This window comes from Sturnus vulgaris, chromosome 1 (genome assembly GCF_052056855.1).
Source record: "Sturnus vulgaris isolate bStuVul1 chromosome 1, bStuVul1.hap1, whole genome shotgun sequence".
Classification (NCBI taxonomy): Eukaryota; Metazoa; Chordata; class Aves; order Passeriformes; family Sturnidae; genus Sturnus; species Sturnus vulgaris.
This window is the reverse complement of record NC_142243.1, coordinates 49,958,024-49,967,875: the sequence shown is the minus strand read 5'-3', so window position 1 is coordinate 49,967,875 and position 9,852 is coordinate 49,958,024. Positions and strand designations below refer to the sequence as shown.

The 9,852-nt window shown below is 40.8% G+C and overlaps 1 long non-coding RNA gene across 1 annotated transcript; it reads right to left on the bottom strand.

The window, feature by feature from the left end:
* Window positions 1–284: 284 nt before the first annotated feature.
* Window positions 285–6,222, bottom strand: LOC148225205 (uncharacterized). The gene is made up of 3 exons (XR_015804399.1): window positions 2,781–6,222; window positions 2,463–2,567; window positions 285–732 (listed from the first exon to the last, which is right to left on the bottom strand). It is a non-coding gene; the product is annotated as an uncharacterized LOC148225205 (long non-coding RNA).
* Between the last annotated feature and the right edge of the window lie 3,630 nt (window positions 6,223–9,852).

The following is a 9,852-nucleotide window of genomic DNA, read 5'->3' as shown; positions in this document are numbered from 1 at the left end:
TTCTTTTGTTAGTAGGTGTTAGGAGAGATAGGTAGGAGCAGTAGATATGGGTGTTGTGGAGAGGGAAATCTCAGGAACTGGGTGAAGTGGACTAAATTTTTTTGTTAGTACACATAATAGCTTTAAATATTTTTTGAAAATAAAGTTGAGTATTAAAAGGTTAGTAAAAGTTAGTAGATAATAACTAAAATAGAATTACATTTAAGAAAGACATGTAGAATAAGGAGTAAGAAGACTAAATGAATACACAACTTTCTAATTGAGGGTGAAAAGAAAAAGCTACATAAACTAAATAACCTGATTTGTATGACAATATAAATTAAACTAACCTTCTGTAAGATTGTTGGATCATTATGTGAATAAGAAATTCACATGATATGTACACCATATGGAGTTCTTTGATGGCAAGTAGTGTTCTAAATCTTGCAATTCTTACACCTTATTCTTTGTGCCACAGGGGTGTTAGCTTGTTCTGGCAAATAAGTAGAAATTAAAATTTTACATAAAAAGTATAACTAATAACTGTTTTTAGAAATGAAATTTCAACTTTGTCCATCATGCCTGCAGCATAACAAAATCAGTTAACCAAAGTAAAAGGACATATAAACATAGAAAAAGCTCTAACAGCAAAACAATAGCAGTCTGTATTTTATGGAGAATTTTCTGTATCTTCTTCCTGGTGATGGTAAAACTGGCTGTTTGGATAGCTGCAGCAATGTGTGGATACACAGCCTGGGAAAGTGAAAACAGGAGAGCTTTCTCATTGACTGCCTGAGAAGTACAGGCTTTCTCATAAGCTTGGAGAAAAACTGAAGGGAAAGAATCTCAAACAAAGATGCATCTGCTATTATTTACAGAATGTGTACCGTGAGAAATTGTATTGTTTACAGTAAGAACACCTTGCAAGAGGTGTTGCTTGCTCTGACCAGTGGGCTGTATTCTGTTCTTGTGTTAGTGTTGGAGGGTACTTAAGGAGTGTAGTGTTACAATAAAGCGTCTCTTTCCTATCTTGAAAAGTGACCATGTTGCTGTGTGTCTTATTAAAGCCATTCCAACAATTAACCATTAACTAACAGCAACAGCAGTGGCTTTTTCCATCTGGGTTTATTGGTTTTCTAAGTCCCTGGAGCAGGTTTGAGAGTCCATTCGGCAGGCCACTTGGATTCTGAGATGACTCAATGAATCCTAACAGAACAATCTTTTTGTTGTTAAGTTCTAGTGTGCAGGCAATCTGAAGCTGGTAGTGGCTTATTGTCTCAGTATTTAGATTGGATTTCATGTATGGTTCACTGAGCCTCTGTTTCATCTCCACAAAATCCTGTGCAGGTGTGTTACCAGCCAGGTTGTCTGGCAGGGTATTTATCCATTTCTCAGCTAGGGGTTCTGATGTTAATATTGCCTATGCTTGGTTATACAACAGCTGATTTAATAGTTCTTTCCATTCTCCTTTCCACGGGGTGAACCCTGCTGAGGACAGCAGCACAGATGCTATGTGTTTCAGATTACAGAGGCTTAACACATACGTGATAATTTTAGTTTGCATTAGATTGCTAAACAAAAGAAAATCCCTCAAAAAATTCTTGATAGTATTACATAGTTTCTTTCTTGGTAGGCTAGGGGTTTTTCTTTAAGATCAGTTTCTCCCTTTCTGTATCTTTTTGGAGAAACAGTTTTTGTTGAAGCCATGTCCCCTCTCCCTTCCTATACATCGCTTGTTTTAGTCTTCACCCACGAGTGGATGAAACTGCTGGAATCAAAGGAGTTTAAATTTTCTTCGGTGGGGGGGGAGGGGCAGAGACACCGCGCCTTTGCTAGATGTGCGGCGTGTGGCGGTCACATTGAGAGCCGGTGGGGGGTTCCGCGCACTCGCAGCCGCCTCCAAGGAGAGCCAATGCTGAGGTGGCGCCAGCATGGGGTTGAGGCCGGTGTGGGAGCAAGTGCCGAAGGGGTGGGCAGGGCAGGAGCGGCGGCTGCAGGAGCGCTGAGCAGGAGCTGCCCGCCTTGGGGGGAGGGATGGGGGCGATAACGAGCCCTACGGAGCCCTCCCCCAGGGGATAGCTGGATGAGTAGCTGGGTGAGGAAATTTGAGATACCACCTGAACTGTTTTTTTCTTGCTAGGTGGTAGCCTCATTTACAAATTAATAGACGGGGGAGAGGGAAGTCAGAGAAGCTGGGGGAAGGGAGGAGGGGGAGGGGAAGCCCTGGGAGTCCAAAACAGCGTGGCCAGCGCTATCCTGGATTTCGAGTGAGACTGTTGGAATGGAACATATTACAGTGGGATAATCGAGGCTTCTCCCATGCACAGAGGCAATCTCTGTTTTGTGCTGGATTCCACGAAATTCTGAAGGATTAGAAAGGTGGGCAAGGGCAGGAGTAGCAACAAGGCCAGGCTCGTGTGTTTCTGACGAGCTCTGCTCGCATATTCCCCTTCCAGAGATAAGGGGGTTAAAAGCAGACTTACGTAATGAGGAGGTTGTGCTCAGTGGAGAAATACTGGTCTCAGTTTTCTCAGGCGGGCTGGTGTAAGTCTGGGATTCACTCCGCCTTTCTTCAGCTTTCAGGGTTTCTAAGATAGCAGGAAATGCAGGTAACAGGCAGGGAGCTAAAGAGTCTCTCTTGGTTGATAAATCATACAGCTTCACCCCTACAGAGTCCCAAAAGCCCAAGGAAAAAATAAAATCCGAGTTCAGTCCAGCAGCTAAAGCAGCGCTATCCAGATGTAAAGTGGACAGAGAACCTCACAGAAAACATTTTAATAGGGTTGTTATGAATTACTCACCACAATCGGGTAGGCTAATCAATAAGGCAATTTATTAATTTGTTGATAAGGAATGGGCAAGCAGCACTGGGGATACAGGGAGTCTGCACTGTACCAACACGTCCATTTCACCTTTGGTCACTGCCCCTTTTGTAGGCAGTTTCTGGTGGGGTTGTGTCGTGCTTACTGTGCTGGGGTACAAGTCCAAGCAAGCCCAAACATATTGGCTAGCACTCAAGCAGCAGTGGCTACAAGCCCCCACCAGGTCTGGACAAGGCTCAAACATGTTCTAAAGTTACACTCCTAGCAAGAAGGTAACAGCAGTGACAAGTCTGTTGATGTTCGCACAAGCCCACGTTTTCCTTATATATAAAAAGTGGATACAATTCATAATTATAGTGGCAAAAAAAAAAGAAAAAATACATAACAGCAAAAGCCAATAATTCACAGCAAAGCGATTTAAACAAATATAATGAAATCATTATATTTTCCTTTGTTTTATATCCATGCTTTACTTTAAGTTTAGTATTCTTGTTTATATTGGTCCATGGTGTATTTTTCATAATGACACAAATCACTATGTAACATCTTACAGGATCTTTAGCTCACGTTTTTTCACCTCCTTTCCATGGTCTGCTAAAAGTTTTTTAAGTCATCCGTATAAGTCCGGTTTTAATTGGAAAGTTTCTGTCCCATCTTTTATGCAGAAAAACTGGGGGATTGTACAGGAGAACCTACCCAGCTTAGGGAAGGAGCAATGTGGCTTTCCCTTCTCTCTGCTCACCTGCTTTTCCCACAGGAGTCCAAGACAACAGGCCATACTCCGAGACTCACTCTCTGCGTTGGGCACGACAACTGAATCCACAACAATTCCACAGCAGAGAGTTCCTGTTTGGTTTGCTATGACCCAGCCAAACTGAAAAACCCTGCAGGGTCCTCTCAATATGAGAAGTTCCTTTTCAGGGGCGCCACATGTCACTATGGGAGGGAGGTTCCCTTTGCGACAACTAAGTCAGAGTGTGGCTAATAATAATAATAAACAGGATGGGTAATGATGGTGTGCCTGAGAAATCTTTTAACCCATCCATGACCATCCGAGAGATAACATTTAAAGACCTCGGGGGGAGGTGTTGGGTTAACAATACATAGGGATACCTGAGGGCAAGGGTCCAATCACAAACAAGAACTAGGAACATGTCTGGGCATGTGTAAGTGTCCATCCAGAGTTTCCCTCATATTCCTCATGACCATTGTGAGGATAGAGGCTATCCCAAGGACCCCCACCCACTTCTGTACAGGAGTTCTGGCCTGACCGAGGTGGATGCTGGCCAAGGGACTGTTTGCTGGTGCACTGTGCTTGCTGTGCTGTCTCCGGTTCAGTGCCTTCAAACCGGTACTATGCCTACAGGTGCTTCTCGGAGCGCCGCTGCCTGTTCTGTCTTGGAGCACCTCACAATGGCCCATAAATCTCCTCACCTCTTGGCCGGATGCCACTCTCTTTGGAAAAGGACTAAAAGAAAGTGACCCTCTGGAGACGCCTTTGAGATCACCCCACAGAAGACATGTCTATTGGCTGGGACCATGAGGACACCGGAGTCTATTGGGCCAGACCACGAGGACATCTGTCTCGTCTGTTGGTAGCTATTCCCCATTCCCCCCCTTTCTCTCTCTCTCTCTCTCTCTCTCTCTCTCTTTTTACTTTTGTTTCCTTTAACTCTCCCTCTATTGAAAAGCTGAGGTTTTGGCACTAAATAAAAGTGCATTTCTGCTTTGAGCAAACTGACTTGACCCCTGTTGTTGTCTTTTGCACCCCTGAGATCAAAACGAACCATCACAACTCCCGCCTGCATTAACAGCAGATCATGACATTTTAAATTGGTGTCACGGACTGTTTTCTGACAGACAGAAAGGGTTTGCAGGTTGTGTGTAGTCTGTAGTAGGGGAAGGACGTCTTGCTCCAGCCGCACCTAGCTGGCCACTTCGAAAGGGGTGAGCTTGTCTAGAAAGCAAGGGGGGTAATTCAGATTTCCCACAAACTGCACACGCTTAGGTGTAAAGCATCCCCACACTCGTTTGAGGGCTCTGTAGTCAGAAGATCTCTTGGTGCAAAAGGCGGGACTTCGTTGTTGCAAACTGACTTGTCCCCTTGTTGTCTTGTGCACCCATTGAGATAAAAATGAACCATTACAGACTCCCGTCTGTATTAACAGCAGATCGTGACAGCATGCCCTTACAAGTCCCACGGTTTTAGGCTAAAGCCTCTGCATCTGCACAGCAGGGGCCAGACCTAATGTCTAAGGTCTTGCTTTTTAACAGCCCACCTCCCAGGGTCTTAGCTCAAATTCCCTACACAGAGGGCATAAATCTAAGTCCCAGTCCATCTTAGCCAAATCAACTACGACAATACTTCTCTTCATGTTTTGCTCTACTATCAGTAACTTACAAATCCAGTCTCATAAGAAACAACGAGATTAAGCAGCCTGTGCATTTAATTAAAGTCAATTTGCAAAGCAATACTTGAGTTACCTGAAAATATTTTAAGCATGCATGCTAATCACCCTACTGCAAGCAGTGTAAGACTTTTATAACTATTGAGAGCTATGAAGCATTGTACTGAATAACACAGACTTCCTGAACATCTTCTGTATCTGTAAAGAAAATCTTTACTGCTTTTCTAAGCAATTTATGGTCCTTTCTTCAATCATATTTTGTTAAAAAAATTAAATTATTGAATCTTTTTTAGTTAAGTGTAGTTGGACACGAAAGGATAACATCACAGACACCTAACTGTAGCACTGAAAAGCCAGTATTTCTAATATTTATACAAAGACAGAAAACAAAATCTAAACTCCCAGGAGCTTCTGTCAGCTAATACTGCAATTTTATTTTCAGCAAGTCCTTCTATATGTGCTCATACATGATTATGTGCCAATATACACTTACATAAATCCTTCCTTAGTGAAGAGGGAGAGTGTCTAAAAATTTTCCTTACGTTTTTCTCTGCCAGCTGGCTGGGTGAGCTGAGGACAGCAGGGAACATGCAAGCATTTTAATATTTTAGGGCTTTGTCATTTCAAGGATAAGCTTTTCATTGAAATATTCTGAGAGCCAAAAATAAGATTGGCCCTCATGCACCCAGCAATCAGAGCAACAGCACCTCAGCAGAACAGCCTGATCCCTGGTCTGTCCGATAGTTCCATAGCCACAGTGTTGCCCCAGTAAATCCTGATGCTTCGAAGGGACATGAAAACATGTTTTTTTGCATGCACAGTCATGGATAGTTCTAGATTCCAATGTGGAGGTTTTTGAGAAATCATGGCTTAAGTTTACTACTATTCCTTTTAAAGCATAATTAAGAGGACTAGCCCATAGGTCTGCCATTAACAGAAGATTTCATCCTGATCACAGAATGCACTTAAACTGCAAATTGTGATCAAAATATGGACAGTGGAGCTAGTTCAGACAACTCTGGTTCCAAAAACATTCAAGTCATACCCTTGTGGTACAATATCCAAGGAAAGATATACGGCTAAAAAGTAACATGAAAAGTAGATATACCTATTTCAGGATCATTTTGGAATCAGGCAGACCACTCCTTGGATGGTCAAGGATTTTGCAGCTTTGGTTTGATCCATCTCGGGTACTTCTGCATGTGATCCTCACTTGCATAGTGCAGACATTCTGATAAAAACTGCTGTGTAAGACACTGAAAGAATTAAAGCTCAGAGAACTGAGCTGACTGCTAGGGTGCTGATTTCAAGCCTAAACAGGATTCTAATTGGCTAGTTTGAGACCATTAGAAAGGCATTCATCTTTTGGAACGGAGTTGGTGGCAGCCAGAAGAGACAGACTGACTAGAAGTCAGAATGCAGTAGTTTGGATGAGACTTGCTGTCAAATGAGGTCAAGCTCCAGGTTGTTTGTTAAATTAATTTTAAATTGTTCTATAGGTCTTTCTCATTTAATCAGATGGTTTTTAAATAGCTTTCAGTGAATTCTTCAGTGACAAAATTCAAATCCACTGGTAAGGCAAACCATATGCAATTTTCAATAAAGATCTACTTATGCTCCCTTGTGGTGAGCAGTTACCAGTTCTGATTAAAAATTCCTTTACTTTTAGCGACATGATGAAAAGACCATCTGCACAAAAGGACACCATTACAGCTTCTAACTTTCCAGCAGAAACTTCAGAGAAAGTTCTAACCTCAGATTATGCAACACATGCAACAATCTCAGAAAGATTGCCACACTGGAATATTTGAAGCAGCTTTGAATCAACACAGGAAGCTGGAAGGTTACAGCCATTCAGCACTCTTGCTTAATGCAAGTCTCATTTTAATATTTGAGATTGTTTTGAAGTAGCTCAGTATCCTTACATGAAAACTGAGTTTTGTTTTGAAAGGTCTGGATTCAGAATTTGTTCCTGCAAATCCATTTAAATCAGCTACTGTGACATGCTATCAAGGAGATATGTTAGAAGTTGGGATTTTACATAACCTAAGCGTAGGTTATCAAGAACCTGCCAGCAGCACCTCAAAGCCAGCACACATCTACAGACCAGACATCCCACATTAGGACATCTACTGTAACCCATTGCATTATGGTAAAGTACAAACCTACCTTCAGGAATGTTTTAAACAAATGGCTCAATCCTATTTGCGTGTTTTAAATCCCACATCTTCTCTATGATATACTTTATGGCTCTTGCTTCACATTGTTGTACACAGAGACTCAAAGTTCAAAACATTCATTCCTTGTTCTGCAGAGCATAGAAAAGCAGGTACCACCATCCTCGTGCTTGATAGAACTTCAGAATATATTCTTTCCAGAGTATGTGGTCTCAGTGAACAGTTAATAGCCAATACGAACGTATTATTGTGTTAAGTTACCTCAGCTGTGTTAGACAAACATAGTTGAAAATTTCCATGAAAAGACAGACAGAAAGACATTGTTACCTTCCTCGTAGTTGACCTGGAGAAAAATAGGTCTGCATAAGGTTGGTCTCAGAAAGCTCAGTGGAATGGCATTACCTGTTTTATCACTATAAGAATTTCTATCACATTTAGGGTTTGTTTGCCTGTTTTGCAGAAAAGACAATGATTTGATGATAAAAACAATCAGGGTTTTGCCCCAAGGAAGACAAAATCTAAGTGCAGTGAATGCGAAAAATACAGGTCAGGCCCATAATCTCTACCACTCCACCTGCATTGTAAACTATTTACACATTTATCACCTATTTGATCATTTTCCTAGGGATTTGTTCCTTCTGCCAAAGCTGCCCAGGTGGTTGTGAAAGTCATGGGATCAATACTGTCAAACACCCAAAAAACCCACATTAAATTTCTGTGTCTCTGCATCTACAAACACCTCTCAACTGTATTTCAAGCATTTACTTTTGAAAATCCTGCTTGTAAATTAAAAGACCACAAGTGAGCAAATTAGCAAAAGGCATGAAGGATGTTGTAGGAGAGAGGGAATCTTTGCTACTCCTGGGCAACTCCCGCTAATAAAATAAAGGATTAGCGACAAAGTCAGGCATTTTTTTTGCTTATTCCCTCTACACAGGGACATGTTACATAGAGGAAATTAAAAGGAAATCTTACATGCTGCAGAGTTTGTTCAATATACCTGTGAACATCTAACACAGAGTCATTGCTCCATGGTGGCAAAATAAATATCTTTTAAAAGTCAAGAGCAGGCTGGTGACAGAGAGCTGCTGTTTCCTGGTTCTGTGAAAGGATTTGAGAGCCTAAGTATATTTGTAGGTTTTGAAATGGGACAGGACCTACAGAGGGGAGCTTTCATGTGACAGTGACTCTAGTAAAAGACTGACACCCATTGTTTAGGAAACAGAGGAGAGTTGAGATAAATAAAACTCCTTAAAATATACTTTCAATTTTTTTCCGAAAGCACATCATTCCTATAAGGCCTCTATTGCTTTGTTCCTTTTTGTCTGCTTTCTGCTTGTTACATTAATTTGAAGTGTCTAGCCTTTGCTGCCTTCTCTCAGTCCATGGTACCGAGGATTACCTGGTTTCTGTTTTTATCTGCTGTAGTTTTGAAATATAATCAAAGCAGAGACACTTTGTTTCAACAGCATCAACATGATTTATGCTGCAGTATGTGTCCCTCAAGGGAGATATTTGGAGGCCCAAACCTCCTGCTGCCAGGCAGATCAAAAGAGGGAATGGGAAGAGGGAGGAAGGTATGAGAAAAGTAAGTTATTTTGTTCAAAAATTGAGAAAAAAAATCAAAAAATATACCAAAAAAGCATCAGATTTTATCTGTCTTTTACTTTGTAACTGCAACATTAGCTGGCAGTTATTTTCTAAGCAAGACTGTTTCAAGATTTCACCAGTTTTACAACAGATAATGGAGATTAAAATTAAAAAAGCCTATTCTAGTTTTCATATAGGAAATACAAGTAGTATATCCTAACATAAAAGCAAATTGGGAGTTCTTTTTTTTTATATAAAAAGGCAATAGCATATCCTCCCCAGTAAATAGGAAATAAAGTTTAATTCTTTTTAATCATTATAAACACAGAGACACTAAAGTAAAATTCCAGCCCAGAAAAATAAAATCTTGCAGAGAATTTACCTTCCTGGAGAAAAGATTTTAATTCAGTACAATTTCACTTGTTTCCCTTTCCTTATACTCTGCACTATCATCTTCATTCTCATAGACAGTTAAATTTAAACTACATGCCCATCAATGGTACAAGGAATCATCTAGAATAATTTGAGGACAAAAAATGTCAATGCACTATGCTTTGATTTCTCCCCAGGGTAGCTAAACATTCACATATTTCTTCAGAAGCTTCCTCAGCCCCATAGTAACAAAATTAAAAACTAAAAACTCTCTTCAAAGTTCCAAAGCCTAGTTTATTTTTTATTTTGTTTTGTTTTGTTTTGGTTGGTTTGTTTGTTTGTTCATTTGTTTGTTTTTCAGCAGCAAGCTAGTATTGGCTGCATGATTAATAAAAAAGGCTTTTGGGGGTATTTTGTGATTCTTCTTTGTGGTGCTGGTCATTGGCTGGTTGGTTGCTTGGTTGGTTTATTTTGGGAGGGATACTTGCTTTTTTGCAAAAACTG